Source organism: Leucopleurus acutus (genome assembly GCF_964270905.1).
Source record: "Leucopleurus acutus genome assembly, chromosome: X".
In the NCBI taxonomy this organism is placed as follows: domain Eukaryota; kingdom Metazoa; phylum Chordata; class Mammalia; order Artiodactyla; family Delphinidae; genus Leucopleurus; species Leucopleurus acutus.
In genome coordinates this window covers 47,777,607-47,800,156 of record NC_139148.1, presented here as the reverse complement: position 1 = coordinate 47,800,156, position 22,550 = coordinate 47,777,607, and positions in this window count along the sequence as shown.

Below are 22,550 nucleotides of genomic sequence, written 5' to 3'. Positions count from 1 at the left end.
CTGGGGGTTCACCTGAATGTGACCTCATTTTTCTATTGCTGCCTTTACAATTCTCTCTTATCATAAACTTTTCCCATTTTATTTATCTGTCAGTTTGAGTCTCTTGGGTTTATATTGTTTGAGACTCTCTGTGCATCCTGTTCCTGAATATCTGTATCCTTCTTCGGTGTAGGAGGTTTTCAGCCAAAATTTCATCAAATATACTTTTGACCTATTGTTCTTCTCTTCTCCTTCTAGAACTACATACTGTGAATGTTAGTATGATTAATTGTCCCAGTGGCACCTTAAACTATACTCATTTTTTTTAAATGTTGGGTTTTTTGTTGTTGATTTTGTTTTGTTTGTTTTTGCTTTTTTTTGTTTTTTTCTGCAGTTCTGGTTAGTTGATATCCATAATTCTATTTCCCAGATTGCTTATGTGTAAGAAGAGATACAGAAGACTGTGTCAATCAATCTCCTCTTGATTCCCTTTAGTGTAGTTTTCAATTCAGTTATTGCATACTTCAGCTCTGATTGATTCCTTTTTATAGTTTCTAGTTCTTTGTTAAAATTCTCACTGTGTACATCTCTTCTTATCACATTTTCAGTTAGCATTCTTAGTACTATTGCTTTGAATTCTTTTTAGGTAAGTTATTTATCTCTGTTTCATTAGGGTTTTTCCCACAGGTAATTTTTTCTTGTTTTCCAATTAGAAACATATTCTTTGGTCTTCTCATTTTGTTTAGCTTTCTCTGTTTCTATGAAATTAGGTGAAACAGTTACATATCCTGGTCTTACAATGTGTGTTCTTTTGTTGGAGCATCCCTGCGCAGGTTGTTTGTGCCCAGTGGCTTTGGTGGGAGAACTGTATCTGAAGTAGGCATGGGCTGAATCTTCCCCGAGGGTGTGCTGGCAGCAAGTGCCTTGGTGGGAGGTCACACTGGAGTTGGATGGGCTAAAGAAAGGGTCATGTTCAAGCTGGGACATCTGCTCTGCTCAATGGTTCTCACTGCCCTATTAGGATAAGGGCAGATCCTGAGGTGCTGTAGCAGAAGGCCTGAGGTACTTGGGTTTCTTCCAGGCTTGACATCAGTCTTTCCTTTGCTTGGGGTCATAGCTGGGACATGAGAGCTTGTGACTACCCTTTTATGGTGGTTTCATACACCCCCTCACCCCCTACGTGGTGTGCCTGCCTTGGTTAGAGGCTGGGTTGGGGCTCAAAGGATCGTTGTCAGAATTTTTTTTTATTTTAAGGAAGTCCAATTTATCATTTTTTCTTTGATTGCTCTGATTTCAGTGTCATATCCATGAAGTCTGCCAAATCCAATGTCTAAATCTTCTCCCATATGTTTTCTTATAAACTTTCTTTCTTTATAGTTTTTTTCTCTGAAATTTAGATCTTTGATCCATTTTGAATAAATTTCTGTATATCATGTAAGATGGGGTCCAAATTCATTGTTTTGCATTTAGATATTCTCTTTTCACAACATTATTTTTTCTGAAAAATCTGTCTTCTCTTTTTGAAAATCATTTAACCATATATTTCAGGGTTTATTTCTGACTTCCCTATTCTATTCTATTCCATTGGTATATATGTACACTTTTATGTGCCATTACTACACTGATTTGATTACTCTAGCTTGGTAAGAAGTTTTGAAATCAGGAAGCATTGAGAACATATAAATTTCTTCTTCTTTTTAAATTTGTTTGGGCTATTCAGACTTCCTTGTCATTCCATATGAAGTTGAGGATGGATATTTCTATTTTTGTAAAAAATGCCATTGGGGGCTTCCCTGGTGGCGCAGTGGTTGAGAGTCCGCCTGCCGATGCAGGGGACACGGGTTCGTGTCCCGGTCCGGGAAGATCCCACATGCCGCGGAGCGGCTGGGCCTGTGAGCCATGGCTGCTGAGCCTGCGCGTCCGGAGTCTGTGCTCCACAGTGAGAGAGTCCACAGCAGTGAGAGGCCCGCATCCAAAAAAAAAAAAAAATGCCATTGGGATTTTGATAGGGGTTACATTACATCTGTAGATTTCTTTGTGTGGTATTGATATCTTTACAATATTAAGTTGTGATCCAATCCATGAACATGGGATATCTTTCCATTTATTTACATCTTTACTTTCATTGAGCAATGTTTTGCTTTCAGTGTACCACTTTCACATTTTCTGTTAAGCTTATAACTAAATATTTTTTGACACTATTGTACATGGAATTTTCTGAATTTCCTTTTTGGATTATTGTTAGTGTGCAGAACACGACTGAGTTCTTTGCATATTAATTTTGTATTAATTATTTGCAACTCACCTGAATTCTTTTATTTGTTCTAATCGTCTGTGTGTTTATGTGTGTGTGTGTGTGTGTATATAATATCTATGGTTTTCTATATATGATATCTTTTTGTCAGTGAACAGAGATAATTTTACTTCTTCATTCCCAATTTGGATGCCTTTTTTTCCTGCCTAATCACTCTGTCTAGGACTTACATTGCAATCTTAAATAAAAGTGGCAAGAGAAGGCATCTTTGTCTTATTCTTGATCTTAGAGGAAACTGTTTTGACCTTTCACAATTGGATACAATGTTATCTGTAGGCTTTCCAACAAGGATTTTAGTATGTTGATATAATATCCCTCTATGCTGAGAATGTTCATTGTGATTATCATGAAAGTTTGTAGAATTTTATCAAGTGTTCCTCTGCATCAATTGAAATGATCACGTGGATTTTTTCTTTCATTCTGTTTATGTGCTGTAGCACTGGTTGATTTTTCTATGTTGAACCATCTTTGTTTTGCAGGAATAAATACCACTTGGTAATGGTGTACAATCTTATTAATGTGCTGTTCAAGTCTGTTTGCTAGTACTTTGTTGAGGAGTTTTGCATCAATATTCACCAAGGATATTTGTCTGTAGTGGCTTTCTCTGGTTTTGGTATCAGGGAAATGCTGGCCTCATAGAATAAGTTCAGATTAATTCCTTCTTGTTTGGGAAGAGGTTATTTTTTTTAAATGTTTGTGGAAGAATCATGTTAATTTTTCTATAAATGTTTGGGACAATTCAGAAGTGAAGTAAATTGATTATGGGCATTTTTGGGGGGAGATTTTTAAGCATACGTTCTTAAATTTTATTGACGTATAGTTGATTTATAATGTGTTTATTTCTGCTGTATAGCAAACTGATCCAGTTGTGCACACACACACATATATATACATATACATATTCTTATTACATTCTTTTCCATTATGATTTTATCACAGGACATTAAATTATAGTTTCCCATACTATAGTCTAGGACCTTGTTGATTATCCATCCTATATATAACACTTTTCATCTGCTAAACACAAACTCCCATTCTGTCCCTCCCCCTCCCCACTCCCCATTGGCAACCACGAGTCTGTTCTCTATATATCTCTCTGATTCTGTGTCATATGGAAAAGAAGAAGTAAAACTGTCACTCTTTGCAGATAACATGACAATATACATAGAAAATCCTAAGGATGGCACCAGAGAGCTACTAGAGCTAATGAATGAATTTAGTAAAGTATCAAGATACAAAATTAATACACAAAAATTTCTGTATTCCTATACACTATGAATGAAAGGTCAGAATGAGAAATTAAGAAACAATCTCATTTACAGTTGCAACAAAAAGAATAAAATACCTAGGAATAACCCTACCTAAGGGGGCAAAAGGCCTGTATGCAGAAAACTATAGGACACTGATGAAAGAAATCAAAGACAACACAAACATATGTAGAGATATACCATGTTCTTGGATTGTAAGAATCAACATTGTGAAAACGACTATACTACCCAAAGCAATGTACATATTCAATGCAATCCCTATCAAACTACCAATGGCATTTTTCACAGAACTAGAACAAAAAAATTCACAATTTGTATGGAAACACAAAAGACCATGAATATCCAAAGCAATCTTGAGAAAGAAAAATGGAGTTGGAGGAACCAGACTCCCTGACTTCAGACTATACTACAAAGCTACAGTAATCATGACAGTATGGTTTGCGGAGGTTTTTGATTGCTGATTCAGACTATTTGTGATCAGTCTTACTGAGTTGTGTGTTTCAAAGAATGTTTTCATTTCATCAAGGTTATACAATTTGTTGGCACAAAGCTGTTTATACTACAGTTTGATGACTTAAAAAATACAGAATGTGAGAATTGTGAGTTAAGTTTTATTTGGCGGAAAATGAGGACTATAGCCCAGGAGCCAGCAACTCAGATCACTTTGAGAAACTGTTCCATAGAGGTGGGGGGAGGTCAGTTTTTTTGTGTGACTTTGTTGAAGGGGGAGTACATGCAATCAAACACATATTTTTTGCCTAAGGTTTTGCTAGTCTTGGGAACGCACTACTAGTCATGAGGAGCAGACGTCAGCATAAAGGATTGTAGGGCTTGTCTAGATACAAAGAGATACAAGAATTGGGGTCATTATGTCATCTCCTGAAAACATCAAACTATTTGAAGACTGGTTCTGCCAGTTTATTCCAGGGCACAGAGTGCCTCATTTCTGCTCTTCAACCTGTACTTCTTTCAGGGGGTGTTGAAAGTCAGCAGCTGTATCAGCTCATGATTTAATCTTTGTAGAGGTAGACGGCAAGTTCCATTGGCAAGTGCCAATTGTCATTGACATCTTTTATAAACCTCTTAATTTCTGTAATATCAGATGTAATTTGAGTCTTCTCTCCTTTTTTTTAGTAAACCTAGTTAAAATCTTGTCAATTTCATTTATCTTTTCATAGAACCAACTTTTTGTTTGATGGATTTTCACTTATTTTTAGATTCCCTATTTTCTTTATCTCTGCTGTTATATTTATTGGTTTCTTCCTGGAAAAACTTAAGTTTGCAAAACACGGGCAGTTTTGAAAAGAGAGGACAAAGAGAAGTGGAGCCTGAGAGTCCTAGAGATCCAGTCAACTCTGTGCGAAGCATCCTCTGAGAAACGTTGCAATTCATCCTACTCCCTAGAGTTGCTGAGGATGGTCATGTTGAAAAACAGTATTGGAATTACCAACAGAGGAGACAGCTAAGAGAAAAATAAATTAGAAATGAATCCACTGTAAAACATAAAACTATAAAATTCTTAGAAAAAACCAAAGAGGGTAATCTTCATGACATTTTCCTTGACAATGTGTTCTCGGGTATAACAGCAAAAGAAGACAATAAAATAAAAAGTAGATACATTGGATTTTATAAGAATTTAAAACTTTTGCTTATGAAAGAACAGTCTAAGAAAGTTAAAAGACTCTGAAGAATTAGAGAAAACATTTGTAAATTATATATCTGATAAGGAATTAATATTAGAACTTCTGGCTAATATCTAGATTAAAGAATTCCTACAACTGAACAACAGTAACAAAACACAAATAAAAACTGGGCAATTGCCTTGAATAGACTCTTCTTCAAGGAAGACATGTAGATGACCAATAAACACATGAGAAGATGCTCCACATCGCTAATCATTAGGGAAATGCAAACCAAAACCACAATAAAATACTATTTTGTGCTCATTAAGGTGGCAATTATATCTTAAAAAATCAAAATAATAAATGTTGGCAAGCGTATGGAGCAATTGGAACCCTAAATATTGGTTGTGGGAATGTAAAATAGCTCCTCCTCTGTGGAAAATAGCTTTGTGCTTCCTCAAAACAGCTAAAACTAGAGTTACTATATAATCCAGCAAATCTAACTCTAAGGCCTATACTCTTAATTGAAAGCAGGGACTTAAAAACATACTTTTACACCAATGTTCATAGTGCCACTATTCACAATTGTTGAAAGGTGGAAATAATACAAATGTGCACAAACAGATGAATGGATAAAGAAGATGTGGCAGATAGATAGATAGATAGATAGATAGATAGATAGATAGATAGATAAATAGATAGATATACACACACACACACATACATACACACAGAGATACTTGTTACACAATGGATGAACCTTAAAACATTGTGCTCAGTTAAGTAAGCCAGAAACAAAAGAACAATTCTTGTATGATTTCACATTTTAAGAGTTACCAAGAGGAGGCAGATCCATAGAGACAGAAAGTAAGCTAGTGGATACCAAAGGTTGGGTGGAGCAGAGAAATGGAGAGTTATTGCTTAAATGGTACATAGTTTTTGTTTTGGATGAGAAAAGTTCTGTAAATGGATAGTTGTGGTGGTTGCACAACATTGTGAGTGTGCTTAATGCCATTGAATTGTATCCCTAGAAATGGTTAAAGTGGTAAAATTTATGTTATGTATATGTTACCACAAAATCCTTTTGATATATAGTTGTAATTCAGCGTATCATAGTCAACTGAATCACAAATAAAAACTGATTCGTTTGATTTTAGCAAGTAAATAATTTGGATATCTAAGTCAGAACCTTGCTGGGAAAGGGAGCAATATGTTGATTCAAGAGAAAACTGAAAACTTCAGGCCAAAAGTGTTTCTCAGTCTCTGGATGCTATTGGACTGTGAGCATGATTCTGGGCTGAATGAAAGTCACTGGATTCTTATCTGTCTGCAGCTCAGAAGTCACCTCCACTGGAAGCCTTCCCCAGATCCAGCCAGAGGGTATCATTACCTTCTCTGTGTCACCTCTGTTCCTCTGTGTACTTCCATCATTACGCCTTTCACAGTGAGCTGTTGCTTCTCTGTTTACAGGTCTGAATCTGTGACTTGGAAGCTTCTGGTAGTCAGGGGTCTGGCTTAATTCCTGTGCCAACCCAAGGTGTGTGTGTGTTAGGAAGACATGTCTCAGAATATACAGCTGCCAAAGGAATAAATGGATGCATGAATAGACAGACAGGTGAGCAGATAGGTAGGTAGATGAATACATGAATAGATGGAGAGATGCTTAAACATCTCTTGAACATCTCTTTTCACTGGCTTGAAAAAAGGCCAATCAATGTTTCCTTGGCTATTGCAATAACTTTTAAACATGAGACTCCAGACCATTTTCTAACCTCCCAACCCTTATTGCCACCACCCCCAGCAAAAAGAAAATTTTCTTTTAATCCAAAGAAGCAAGCAATGACTGATGCCCACAAGATTCCCCTGTCTCCCCATCACCCTGAAACAGTTGGCCTCAGATATCATGGAGAGGCCACCTGAAGACCCCAGCCAAGAGAAACATTGTGACAGATAGGGATGCTGTCTTATAAGATGAAGTGTGTGCCTGGACCAAGGGGCCACCATATGGAGCTCCTTGCACAGCCAGAATATGTGGACATGGGAACCAAGATGTGGAAAACTGGGTGGTACCTCTCACAGTTACATCCTATACCAATTAACAGAATGCCCATCCCAGGGCATTCTGATAGTAGAAAGTGAATCCCTAAGGATTAATGTTTCTACAAGTGGCCACAGTAATGGTTCTGCTGCACTGGCGTCTGAGATCGCCACCTGTCCACTACCACTGAGGAAACAGGCAAAGAGAGCATGAAGATAGTGGCCAAATATTTGAACCTGCTTACCAGGGGTAAAAGGATTGCTGCCTGACAGTGAGGCAAGGAGGATTGTAGACAGAGCCCAGAGGCTCTTATGTTACCATGATTCCCAGTGGAAGAACCACAGCAACATCCAGATGGGACCACCAAGCTCCAAGACCCTCAGGAATGAGGGTGTGGGCCACTCCACCAATGAAAGACTACCAAGAAGTTGAAGTTGAATATACAGGTAATTGTGGCAGATTTCAATTTTGAGAAGTGGTCACTTTGCTGCTGCTTTATCAACAACTGGAAAGTATTTACTTTCCTTTGAACCTGGGTGGGCTTGTGACTGCTCAGACCAAAAGAATACCAAGGAGGTGATGTTATGTGACTATGTCATAAAACAGATAATTTCTTCCTGGTTCTCTCTTTCTCTTGGAATGCTCATTTGGGATACAAGGTGCCATGTTATGAGGAAGCCTAGGACACATGGAAAGGATATATAGGTGTGGCAACTAACAGCCCTAGCACAGGTCTCAGCTGACAGCCAGCAACTACTAGCAGAAATATGATTGATTGAGACTTCAGATGATTCCAGCCTCTAGCTTTTGAACAACCCCAGCTGAATCCAAGAGAGGCAGAAGTGAGCTGTACCTAAAGCACCCTGCCCACATTTCATATTTAGAAGCAAAATAAATGTCATTGCTTTAACTCACTATGATTTTGGATGGTTTGTTACACCGTAATATTAACTGTAACAGAAATTATTACTTGTATTTATGTTATTTACTGTAAATTTTATTAATCCTCTCCATTTACTTCTACTACCAGGCCCTTTCACACCCTAGTATTACATAGGCTGTGTTAAAGGTGACTCATTTTGTTGCTTAAGTACATAAGTTGTAGAATAATAAAGAGGCCTGGCACAACACTAGAAGAGGAATAGGCATCATCTGGATGTCTTATATTAATAGCTAGAGTGTATAACAGATGAAACTTGGGGCTGCATTCCTTTTAAGGAGATAGAAAGTGCTTTTCTGGTTTTGGATTGTTTCGTTTATTTGGCTATTGTGTGGAGATGAGGTATTATTGAAAATGTATATATTTTAAAGAGTATATATGGGAAGATGAGTGTATGTAGATATCAGGCAGTCAATTGTGTACAGGCATACCTTGAAGTTATTGCAAGTTAGGTTCCAGGCTGCCTCAATAAAGTGAATATTGCTAAAACGAATCACACAAATTTTTGTTTTCTCAGTAAATAGAAAAGATGTGTTTACACTATACAGTAGTCTATTAAGTGTGCAATAGCATTATGTCTAAAAATATACATAACTTAATTTTAAAACACTTTATTGCTAAGAATGCTAATCATAATCTGAGCCTTCAGTGAATCATAGCTTTTGGTTTGTGGTTTTGGTTTTGAGGTTTTTGTTTGTTTGTTTTTCTTTTTTCTTCTGGTGGAGAGCTTGAAATATTGGCAGAATTGCCAAAATATGACACAGAGATGAAGTGAGCAAATGCTGTTTAAAAAGAATGGCTCTAATAGATAATCTGATGTAAGGTTGCCACAAATCTTCACTTTGGAGAAAATGCATTTTCTGAGGACCTTCAAGATGGTGGAGGAGTAAGACGTGGAGATCACCTTCCTCCCCACAAATACATCAAAAATACAACTACATGTGGAACAGCTCCTACAAAACACGTACTGAATGCTGGTGGAAGTCCTCTGACTTCCCCAAAGGCAAGAAAATCCCCACATACCTGGCTAGGGCAAAAGAAAAAACAGAGACAAAAGAATAGGGACAGGAGCTGTACCTGTGGAATCGAGCTGTGAAGGAGGAAAAGTTTCCACACAGTAGGAAGCCCCTTAACTAGTGGGGGAGGTAGTGGGCAGGAGGGAAATTCCAAGCTATGGAGGAGAGTGCAGCCACAGTGGGGAAGAGGGTAAAGTGGAGAGATTCTCACACAGAGGATCAGTGCTGCCTGGTACTCACCAAACTGAGATGCTTGTCTGACCACCCAACAGGCCGGGTGGGGGCTGGGAGCTGTGGCTCAGGCTCCAGAGGTAAGACCCCAGGGAGAGGAATGGGGGTGGCTTCATGAAAACAACCTGAAGGAGGCTACTGTGCCACAGATAGCTGGGAGGGAGTCCAGGAAAAACTGGACATGCCAAAGAGGACAGAGACCGTTTTTTGGGGTGCACAATGAGAGGAGATTCATGCTCCATGTGCCCACAGAAGGCAGAGCACCACTGAAGCAAGCTCCAGAGACAGGTGGAAGCCATGGCTATTAGCTTGGACCCCAGAATGGGCATTAACCTCTACCATCACCACCACTGCCACCAAGAATCATGTGTGGAAGTGCAGGTCACTATCCACAGCACACCAGGATCCTGTGAACCATGCCACTGCCAGGGTCCCATGATCCAGGGACAACTTCCCCTGGGAGAAATCATGGCGCCCCTCAGGCTGTTGCAATATCACGCTGGCCTCTGCCACTGCAGCCTCACCCCACATTCCAATTGTGACTACAGTAACCCTCCCTCTCGCTGGCCTGAGTGAGGAAGAGAGCCCTAATCAGCTGCTGCTTTAACCTCCTCCAGTCTGAGAAGGGAACAGATGTCTGAGGGTGGCCTAGATGTAAAGGCAGGGCCAAAATCAAAGCTGAACCCGAGGAGCTGTGTGAACAAAGAAGAGAAAAGGAAATTTCTCAGTGCAGCCTCAGGAACAGCAGATTAAATGCCCACAAAGAACTTGAAAAACCAGCATTTGAAGAATACCTGATTAGACAGTGAATGTTCCCAAAGATGAGGCAGTGCACTTTAGGGGCAACTGTAGACTTGGGATTTGCTTTCTAGATCTCATTGGTTTCTGGTTTTATGTTTATCTTAGTTTAGTTTTTAGTGCTTGTTATCACTGGTGGATTTGATTATTGGTTAGGTTGGTCTCTTCCTGTTTTTTAAAATTTTATTTAATTTTTATTTTTTTAATTCTTAGTATTTTTATTTTATTTTAATTTTTTTGCCTTTTTCTCTTTTTGTGAGTGTGTATGTGTATGTTTCTGTGATCTTGTCTGTTTAGCTATGCTTTTACAATTTTTCCTAGGGTTCTCTCTGTTCATTTTCATTTATTCATTTATTTTTTGGTTTGTTTCTTTGTTTTCTTTTTGTGAGAGTGTGTGTGTATGTTTATTTCTGTGATTATGTCTGTTTTGTATTGTTATTACTATTTGGTTTTGTGTTCTATCTGTTCATTTTTTTGTCCTTCCTTTTCTTGTAAGCCATGTGGCTGGCAGTGTCTTGGTGTTCCGGCCAGGTGTCAGGCCTTAGCCTCTGAGGTGGGAAAGCCAATTCCAGGACATTAGACTACTAGAAAACTCCTGATCCCACATAATTTCAATAAGCACAAGCTCTCCCATCGACCTCCATCTCAACACTAAGAGCCAGCTCCACCCACTGGCCAGCAGGCTTCTGTTCTGGAGGCCCCAGGCCAAAAAACAAGCAGGAGAGGAACACAACCCCACCAATTAGCAGAGGTGCCTAAAGTCATACTAAGTTCAGAGACACCCCAAAACACACCACCCGATGTGGCCCTGCCCACCCGAAATACAAGATCCAGCCACACTCACCAGAACACAGGAACCAGTCGCCTCCATGGGGAAGCGTACACAAGCAACTGAACCAACCTCACCCACTGGGGGAAGACAACAAAAATAACGGGAACTACAAACATTAAACCTGTGAAAATTAGAACACAAACACAGGAAGTTAAACTGAATGAGATGACAGAGAAAATATGCAGCAGATGAAGGAGCAAGGTAGAAACCAAAAAATTAAGAGGAAATAGGCAGTCAACCTGAAAAAGAATTCAGACTAATGATAGTAAAGATTATCCAAAATCCCGGGAATAGAATGGGGATGGTATAAGAAATGTTTAAAAAGGACCTAGAAGAAATGAAGAGCAAACACACAATGATGAACAACAAAATAAATGAAATGTAAAATACTCTAGAAGGAATCAATAGCAGAATAACCGAGGCAGAAGAATTGATAAGTGACCTGGAAGATAGAAGAGTGGACATAAATGCCATAGAGCAGAATAAAGAAAAAAGAATGAAAAGAATTGAGGACAGTCTCAGAGACTTCTGGAACAACATTAAACACATGAACATTCGAATTATAGGGGTCCCAGAAGAAGAAGAGAAAAAGAAAGTTTCTGAGAAAATATTTGAAAAGATTATAGTTGAAAACTTCCCTAACATGGGAAAGGAAATAATTAATCAAGTCCAGGAAGCGTAGAGAGTCTAATAAAAGATAAATCTAAGGAGAAACACGCCGAGACACATATTAATCAAACTATGAAAAATACAATACAAAGAAAAAATATTAAAAGCAGCAGGGGGAAAGCAACAAATAGAATACAAAGGGATCCATATAAGGTTAATAGCTGATCTTTCAGCAGAAACTCTGCAAGCTAGAAGTGAGTGGCAGGACATATTTAAATTGATGAAAGGGGAAAACCTACAACCAAAATTACTCTACCCAGCAAGGATCTCAATCAGATTCTATATAGAAATTAAGATTTTTACAGACAAGCCGAAGTTAAGAGAATTCAGCAACACGAAAACAGCTATAAAACAAATGCTAAAGGAACTTCTCTCAGCAGGAAACACAAGAGAAGGAAAAGAACAACAAAAGCAAACCCAAAACAATTAAGAAAATGGTAATAAGAACATATATATCAATAATTACCTTAAATGTAAATGTATTAGATGCTCCAACCAAAAGACAAAGACTGGTTGAATGGACACAAAAACGAGACCCATATATATGCTATCTTCAAGAGACACACTTCAGACCTAGGTACATATCCAGACTGAAGGTGAGTGGATGGAATAAGATATTCCATGAAAATGGAAATCAAAAGAAACCTAGAGTGGCAATATGCATATCAGAAAAAATACACTTTAAAATAAAGACTATTACAAGAGACAAAGAAGGACACTACCTAATGATCAAGGGATCAATCAAAGAAGAAGATATAACAACTGTAAATATTTATGCACCCAACATAGGAGCACAATAATACATAAAGCAAATGCTCACAACCATAAAAGGGGAAATCGACAGTAACACAGTAATAGTAGGGGATTTTAACACCTCACTTTCACCAATGGGCAGATCATTCAAAATGAAAGTAAGTAGGGATACACAAGCTTTAAGTGACACAGCAGACCAGATGGACTTAACTGATATTTATAGGACATTCCAATCAAAAACAACAGGATACACTTTCTTCTCAAGTGCTCATGGAACATTCTGCAGCATAGATCATATCTTGGGTCACAAATTAAGCCTCCGTAAATTTAAGATAATTAAAAATATATCAAGTATCTTTTCCTACAACAACACTATGAGATTAGATATCAATTACAGGAAAAAACTGTAAGAAATAGAAACACAAGGATGCTAAACCATACGCTACTAAATAACCAAGAGATCACTGAAGAAATCCAAAAATACCTAGATACACTACCAAATGTAAAATAGATAACTAGTGGGAAGCAGCCGCATAGCACATGGTGATCAGCTCAGTGGTTTGTGACCACCTAGATGGGTGGGATAGGGAGGGTGGGAGGCAGGGAGACACAAGAGGGAAGAGATATGGGAACATATGTATATGTATAACTGATTCACTGTTATAAAGCAGAAACTAAAACACCATTGTAAAGCAATGATACTCCAATAAAGATGTTAAAAAAAAATGTCATGCACAGCACTAAGCACAGAGGGGATACAAGGTGGCCCAGACACAGCCCTCACTCGTCAACACGGCACATGTGATTGAGCCTCTGCCCTTTCTGGTCCAAGTTCTTCCCTCATCACAGGCCTGGGTCTCAGGTTGTTGATTCCACAGAGGAGTTTTCCACCATGGGCTTGAGTATCAGAACTGTCAGAGCAGGTCCTTTAGCCAGAGACACCCCCCAAGGTTCCTATCAGCTCCTTCCCCTTCCTGCTCTGCACCCTCCTACCTCCCATTTACTGTGTGCCAGGTGCTGTGCTAAGTACTTTACATGGACGAGCCCCCACTTGAACGTCCTGGACCTTCCTCTGCTGGGCCCTGCCCTCCCCACACACCCCCAGGGAGAGGGATTGGAGTGGAATTCAACTTGGCTTTAAACAGATGTGGTTTCATGTGCTGGTTCTACCTTGTCCTAGCCACATGACCCTGGGCTAGTCATTCCACCTACCTGAGCCTTTGTTCCCTCATCTGGTAAAGAAAATTCCACTGGTACCTACTTCACAGGGTTGTTGGGATTACCAAGGGGGCTAATACATGTAAAGTGCTTAGTGTAGCGCCTGGCACACACTGAATGGTAGTGACAATGGTTCAAATGGCCCAGATATACATTAATTTAAATTTCATAGGGAAAGTTCTCAAAAAAAAAAAAAAACACCTAGAAACCAGTGAAAATTAAAGCACGATGACCCAAAACCTATTGGATGCATCAAAAAAAGTTTTAAGATGGAAGTTTATAGCCAAACAATGCTACCTCAAAAAACAAGAAAAATCTCAAATAAACAACCTACCTTACACTAAAGCAATGAGAGAAAGAAGAACAAAATACCCCCAAAGCTAGTAGAAGGGAAAAAAAATCATAAAGATCCGATCAGAAAGAAATGATAAACAAATGAATGAAACAATAACAAATATCAATAAAACTAAAAGCAGGTTCTTTGAGAAGGTAAACAAAATTGATAAAACTTTAGCCAGACTCATCAAAAAGAAAACAGAGAAGACTCAAATCAACAGAATTAGAAATGAAAGAGAATTAACAACTGACCCTGGAGAACTACAAAGGATCATGAGAGATTGCTACAAGCAAATATATGTGAATAAAATGGACAACCTGGAAGAAATGGACAAATTCTTAGAAAAGTAAAACCTTCTGAGATTGAACCAGGAAGAAACATAAAATATAAACAGACCAATCACAAACACTGAAATTGAGACTGTGATTTAAAATCTTCCAACAAAATAAAATGCCCAGGATCAGATGGCTTCACGGGCAAATTCTATCAAACATTTAGAGAAGAGCTAACACCTATCCTTCTCAAACTCTTCCAAGATATAGCAGAGGGAGGAACACTCCCAAACTCATTCTACGAGGTCACCATCAGCCTGATACCAAAACCAGACAAAGATGTCACAAAGAAAGAAAACTACAGGGCAATATCACTGATGAACGTAGATGCAAAAATCCTCAACAAAATACTAGCAAACAGAATCCAACAGCACATTAAAAGGATCATACACCATGAGCAAGTGGAGTTTATCCCAGGGATGCAAGGATTCTTCAATGTATGCAAAACAATCAATGTGATACACCATATTAACAAATTGAATGATACAAAACATATATAATCTCAGTAGATGCAGAAAAAGCTTTTAACAAAATTCAACACCCATTTATGATAAAAACTCTCCAGAAAGTGGGCATAGAGGGAACCTACTTCAACATAACAGAGACCATATATGAAAAACCAACAGCCAAAATCATTCTCAATGGTGTAAAATTGAAACCATTTCCTCTATGATCAGGAACCAAACAAGGTTGCCAACTCTCATGGGTATTATTCAAAATAGTTTTTGAAGTTTCAGCTGCAGCAATGAGAGAAGAAAAAGAAATAAAAGGAACCCAAATTGGAAAAGAAAAAGTAAAACTATCACTGTTTTCAGATGACACGATAATATACATAGAGAATCCTAAAGACTCTATCAGAAAACCACTAGAGCTGATCAATGAATTTGGTAAAGTAGCAGGATACAAAATTAATGCACAGAAATCTCTTGCATTCCTATACACTAATAATGAAAAGTCTGAAAGAGAAATTAAGGAAACTCTCCCATTTACAATTTCAACCAAAAGAATAAAACACCTAGGAATCAACCTACCTAAGGAGACAAAAGACCTGTATGCAGAAAACTATAAGATGAAAAAAACTAAAGATGGTACAAACAGATGGAGAGATATACCATGTTCTTGGATTCGAAGAATCAACATTGTGAAAATGATTATACTACCCAAAGCAATCTACAGATTCAGTGTAATTGCTATCAAATTATCAATGGTAGTTTTCACAGAACTAGAACAAAAAAATTTCACAATTTTTATGGAGACACCTAAGACCCTGAATAGCCAAAGCAATCTTGAGAAAGAAAAAAGGAACTAGAGGAATAAGGCTCCTGGATTTCAGACTATACTACAAAGCTACAGTAATCAAGACAGTATGGTACTGGCACAAAAACAGAAATATAGATCAATGGACAAGGACAGAAACCCCAGAGATAAACCAATGCACATACGGTCACCTTATCTTTGATAAAGGAAACAAGAATATACAATGGAGAAAGACAGCCTCTTCAATAAGTGGTTCTGGGAAAACTGGACAGCTACATATAAAAGAATGAAATTAGAACACTCTGTAACACCATATGCAAAAAATAAGCTCAAAATGAATTAAAGATCTAAATGTAAGGCCAGAAACTATAAAACTCTTAGAGGAAAAAAGAAGGCAGAACATTCTATTACATAAATCACAGCAAGATCCTTTTTGGCCCACCTCCTAGAGAAAGGAAAATAAAAACAAAAATAAACAAATGGGACCTAATGAAACTTAAAAGCTTTGGCACAGCAAAGGAAGCCATAAACAAGACAAAAAGACAACCCTCAGAATGAGAGAAAATATTTTCAAATGAAGCAACTGACAAAGGATTAATCTCCAAGATATACAAGCATTTCATGCCACTCTATATCAAAAAAACGATCAACCCAGTCCAAAAATGGGTGGAAGACCTAAACACACATTTCTCCAAAGAAGATATACAAATGGTCGACAAACACATGAAAGGATGCTCAGCATCACTAATCATTAGAAAAATGCAAATCAAAACCACAATGAGGTATCCCCTCACTCTGGTCAGTATGGCCGTCATCAAAATATCTGCAAACAATAAATGCTGGAGAGGGTGTGGAGAAAAGGGAACCCTCCTACACTGTTGGTGGGAATATAAATTCATTTATCCACTATGAAGAACAGCATGGAGGTCCCTTAAAATAGTAAAAATAGAACTACGATATGACCCAGAAATCCCTCTACTGGGCATATACCCTAAGAACAACGTAATTCCAAAGAGACATGTCCCACAATGTCCATTGCAGCACTATTTACAGCAGCCAAGATGTGGAAGCAACGTAAATGTCCATTGATAGATGAACGGATAAAGATGATGTGGCACATATATACAATGGAATATTACTCAGGCATAAAAAGAAATGATATTGAGTTATTTGTAGTAAGGTGGATGGACCTAGAGTCTGTCATACAGAGTGAAGTATGTCAGAAAGAGTAAAACAAATACAGTATGCTAACACATGTATATGTAATCTAAAAAAAAAATGGTTCTGAGAAACCTAAGGACAGGACCTGAATAAAGGCTCAGACCTAGAAAATGGACTGGAGGACACAGGGAGGGGGAAGTGTAAGCTGGAATGAAATGCAAGAGTATCATTGACATATATACACTACCAAATGTAAAACAGATAGCTAGTGGAAGCAGCTGTATAGCACAGGTACATCAGCTCAGTGCTTTGTGACCACAGAGAAGGGTGGGATAGGGAGAGTGGTAGGGAGGCACAAGAGGGAGGGTATATGGGGATATATGTGTACATATAACTGATTCACTTTATTATATAGCAGAAACTAACACAACATTTTAAAGCAATCATACTCCAGTAACGGTGTTAAAAAAATACATCTACATGTAGAGCAATTGTCACTGAAAACTACCTGGAGACCATCAGAAAAAATCTTGTACAACCAAGGCTATAATAAAGATCCACACAAAATCAGATTGGAAGGGAAGAAAAGCAATCAGGATGCGACCTTTACCCCTGGAATGGGACAAAGAAGAAGAGGGGGATCTTCCCTGGGGAGTGTGCTGTTAGAGTCACATATTGGTTGCCTAACATCTGGGGTCTGACACTGGGAAGCCAAGTTCCCTTAGATGGTTAGAAAACAAGTTGGACCAGCAGGAGAGCTGTAGGAATCCTAGACTCTGCTTGTGAAGAGCATGCACATACTCATTTACTCCTGAAAATAAATGGATCTCTCTCTTCTCCTTCTTTCTTTCCTTCTGCTACATGTGTGGTACTACAGTTTTCTGGGTCTTTTAAAAAACTTAATTGTATATCATTAACAGTTTTCAAGTTAATATGGTCTTCTTTTAAAAGGTTCCATATTATTCCAATAAAAAAAATAAGATGGAGAAAGTAGATTGAAACTGCATCAGACTCTGCCCATCTCCCATGACTGCCTCACAATGCACCCCAACCCGAGCCAAGTGTCTGCTCTGGCCCTGCTTGCTTTATAGCACAGCTCCACACTAGGGAAAGGGCTGCTCAGGGCAAAGAAGAGTTCAGTTGTATGGGACAGAATGGATGCAGACTTGGAATGGCATCTGAATGGGGACAATGGTAGCCATTACTGGTGCTTAAAGAGGCAGCACATCAGGAGTGGCTTGGGATTCTGACTGGGGCTGGGACCGAGGCTGCAACAGCCAGTGCCCAGATCCATGCAGAACACATGCTCAAGAACCACTTGCCCCAGCACTGCTTCCTTCTGGGGCAAAGGTGCCAGTGTTTCAAGGTGGGGAGAGCACACACTTAGAGGGAAGGGAACCAGCTCAGACCTGACCCAGAGGTCTTCTGATTCAACAGCTTGGGACCAACCCAAATAGGGTGGTGTTGGTCACTGAGCAGTGCAGAAGTTCCAGCTCACATTTGGCTCTGGCTGTAGCTTCACCATCTCCAGACATAGCTCCTACCAAGGTGTTAGTTGTTAGAACACCCTGGGGAAAGATGTGACTCATGCTCATGTCAGATCCAGTTCTCCCACCAAACCACTGGGCACACAGATTGTATAAGGATTCTCCCACACAAGCACACCCCTTCAAGATACTAATAATGAAACATCAGAAAGATAAATCAACGAGTGATCAAGATGGCAGAGGAGTAAGACGATTCACACAGAACATCTACTGAATGCTGGCAGAAGACCTCAGACTTCCAAAAGAGCAAGACAACTTCCATGTAAATGGGTAGGACAAAAGGAAAAAAAAAGAGAGAGAAAGAAAGGAATCTAGATGGGACCTGCTCCCCAGGGAAGGAGCTGTGAAGGAGGAAATGTTCTCACACCTGGGGAAGTCACCTCATTGGTGGGAAGATCAGCCTGGAGGGAAGGGGAGCTTTGGAGTCTTGGAGGAGAGTGCAGCAACTGGTTTTCAGTAGGCAAAACGGAGACCGACCAGCACAGATAGTGGGTACCATCGCCCTGTACTCCCCAGACTGAGACACTTGTCTGCCAATGTGGGCAGGGGCTAGATGGTGAAGCTCGGGCTTCAGAGGTCAGACCCAGGGACAGGACCGGGGTTGGTTGTATGGAGACAGGTTGAAGAGGCTGGAGTGTGGCAACTGAGGTATACTCGGAAGAAGCCTGGGCCCGGCTAGAGAGGCAAGGCTCCATTTTTGGTGTCCCACAAAGAGAAGGGTGAGACCACCATAGGCACTTCTTTCCCTTTGCATGCTCTCAGGTAACAGGACACTGCCCACACGTGCTCTGTGAGTGGGCGTGAGACAGCACCACCATTCTGGGCCACTAATATGAGACCTGCAAGCAGGGGTCAAGTGCTGCACCCACAGTCTCCAGAGTATGCGGGCCACTGCTGCTGCTAAAAGACCTGCGAGCAGGCACCAAGTGCTGCCCTTGCTGTACAGGAGGACACCGTCCCCCTCCCCCACTAAGACACCTATGAATATGAGCCAAGTGCTGCCACCACTGTACCAGGAGAGCACACGTGCCATGACCAGGCACTAAATGCTAGCCCTGCTGTTGCAGGAGTGCATGGGCCACTGCTGCTGCTAAGAGACCTGGGAGCAGGTACCAATCGCTGCTCCCACTGTCTGGGAGTGGGCAGACCACAACTGCTGCTGGGACACCTGTGAACATGCAGTAATCACTGCCCCTGCCATCCTGTGAGTGTGCAAGGGCCGCTGCAACTACACACCCCATATCAAGGGGATAATGGCCAGCACACACTGAGGAAAGATGCAGCAAGCATCCAAACTAAAAGAAGCCCTTCAATTACAGAAAAGATGACTGAGTAGAAGGACTTGAGCTCACCTCCTCCCACAAAAACATCAAAGTCACAGTTACCTGCTGAACAACCATCAACAAAAAAGACTGGAACATACCAAAAAAGATATTTTGCATCCAACAATAAAGGAATCACGAGATGGTAGGATGGGCACTTTCACAATATAATCAAATACCATACCCACCAGGTGGGCAACCCACAAACTGGAAAATAAGTATATTGCAGAGTTTCTCCCCCAGGAGTGAGAGATCTGAGCTCCACGTCAAGCTCCCCAGCCTGAGAGTCTGGCATTGGGAGGAGACCCCAGAACGTTTGGCATTGAAGGCCAGTGGGGCTTGAGTACAGAAGTTACACAGGACAGGGGGAAACAGAGACTCCATTCTTGGAGGATGCACACAAAGTTTGACATGCACTGGGACTCAGCATAAACCTCTGACTCCATAAGAGCCTGGGCTGGACCAGCCTGTGGGTCTTGGAAGATCTCCTGGGGAGACAGGAGTTGGCTGTGGCTCCCTGAGGGGTCAAGCAAACTGGTGGAAAGACCCCAGGGAATATTGATTGAGCTCTCCTGGAGGTTGCCATTTTGACACCAAGACCTGGCCACAGCCTGCAGGCTCCAGTACTGGGACACCTCAGACCAAACAACTAGCAGGGTGGACACACAGCACCACCCATCAGCAGACAGCCTGTCTAAAGTGGTATGAGCTCACAGACACCTTTAAACACATCCCTTGACATGACCCTGCCAACCAGAAGGATAAACCCAGCTATAACCACCAGTGGGAAGGCAACAGTCCCTCTCACCAGGAAGTTTGCACAAGTCCCTGGACAAACATCACCCAACAGGGGGCAGAAACCAGAAGTAAGAGGAACTACAACCATGTAGCTGGCAGAAACGAGACCACACACATAGAAATTTAGACAAAATAAGACAGCAGAAAAATATGTTCCAAACAAAGGAACAAGATAAAAACCCAGAAGAACGACTAAGTGAAGTGGAGATACAAATTCAGAGTAATGATAATAATGATGATCCAAGATCTCAGAAAGAGATTGTAGGCACAGACCGAGAAGATACAAGAAATGTTTAACAAGGAACTACAAGATTTAAAGAACAAACACACAGAGATGAACTATATGACAACTGAAATGAAAAATACACAAGAAAGAATCAATAGCAGAATAAATGAGGAAGAATAACGAATAAGTGAGGTAGAAGACAGAGTGGTGGAAATTGCTCCTGCAGAACAGAATTTTAAAAATATGAAAAGAAACAAGGGCAGGGCTTCCCTGCTGGTGCAGTGTTTAAGAATCCTCCTGACAATGCAGGGGACAGAGGTTCGAGCCCTGGTCAGGGAAGATCCCACATACCGTGGAGCAACTAAGCCTGTGTGCCACAACTACTGAGCCTGCACTTTACAGCCCACGAGCCACAACTATTGAGCCTTCACACCACAACTACTGAAGCCTGCATGCCTAGAGCCCATTCTATGCAACAAGAGAAGCCACCAAAATGAGAAGCTCGTGCACCACAACGAAGAGTAGCCCACACTCACGACAACTAGAGAAAGGCCGTGTGCAGCAAAGAAGACCCAATGAAGCCAAAAATAAATTTAAAAAAAAAGAAACAAGAGAACTCTCAGAGACCTCTGTGACAACATTAAACATGCCAATATTCACATTATAGGGTTCCTAGAAGAAAAAGAGACAGAGAAAGGGGCTGAAAAAATATTGGAAGAGATTATAGTGGAAAACTTCCATAACATGGGAAAGGAAACCTTCACTCAGGTAAAGGAAGTGCAGAGTGTCACATACAGGATAAGCCCAAGGGGGAACATGCTGAGACACATATTAATCAAACTGACAAAAATTAGAGACAAAGAGAAAATACTAAAAGCAACAAGTGAACAGTAACAAATAACATACAAGGGAATCCTGATAAAGTTATCAGCTGAATTTTCAGCAGAAACTCTGCAGGCCACAAGGGAGTGGCTTGATATATTTAAAGTGATGAAAGGAAAAAACCTACAACCAAGAATATTCTACCCAGCAAGGTTCTTGCTTAGATTTGACAGAGAAAGCAAAAGCTTTACAGATAAGCAGAAACTAAGGGAGTTCAGTACCACCAAACCAGCTTTACAACAAATCCTAAAGGAATTTCTCTAGGCATAAAAGAAAAGGACACACCTAGAAACAAGAATATTATGAATGGGAAAGGTCACCAGTAAAAGCAGTAAAAGCAAATATACAGTAAAACAAATATACAGTAAAGGTAGGAAATGATTCAGACACAAATATGATATCAAAACCAGCAATGGTGAGAAGAGGTGAGTACAAATGCAGGATATTGGAAATTGTAATTAAGACACCAAAAACTTTAAAAGCTCTTGTAAATAAATATATATATACATATATATATATATGGAGAGAGAGAGAGAGAGAGAGAGAGAGAGAGAGAGAGAGAGAGAGACTACTTTATCAAAACCTCATAAGAACCACAAACCAAAAATCTAAAATAGGCATATACACAGAAAAAGAAAAAGCAATCCAAACACAACATTAAAGATAGTGATCAAAGCACAAGAGAACAAAAGAGGAAGGGAAGAAAAGCAACCTACAAAAACAAGCCCAAAACAATTAATAAAATGACAATAAGAACATACATTTTTTTCTATTTTTTTGTTTGATTTTTTATACTGCAGTTTCTTATAGTCATCAATTTTATACACATCTGTATATAAATGTCAATCCCAATCGCCCAATTCAGCACACCACCAACCCCAGCCCACCGCGGTTTTCCCCCCTTGATGTCCATACGTTTGTACTCTACATCTATGTCTCAACTTCTGCCCTGCACACCGGTTCATCTGTAACATTTTTCTAGGTTCCACATACATGCGTTAATATACGAT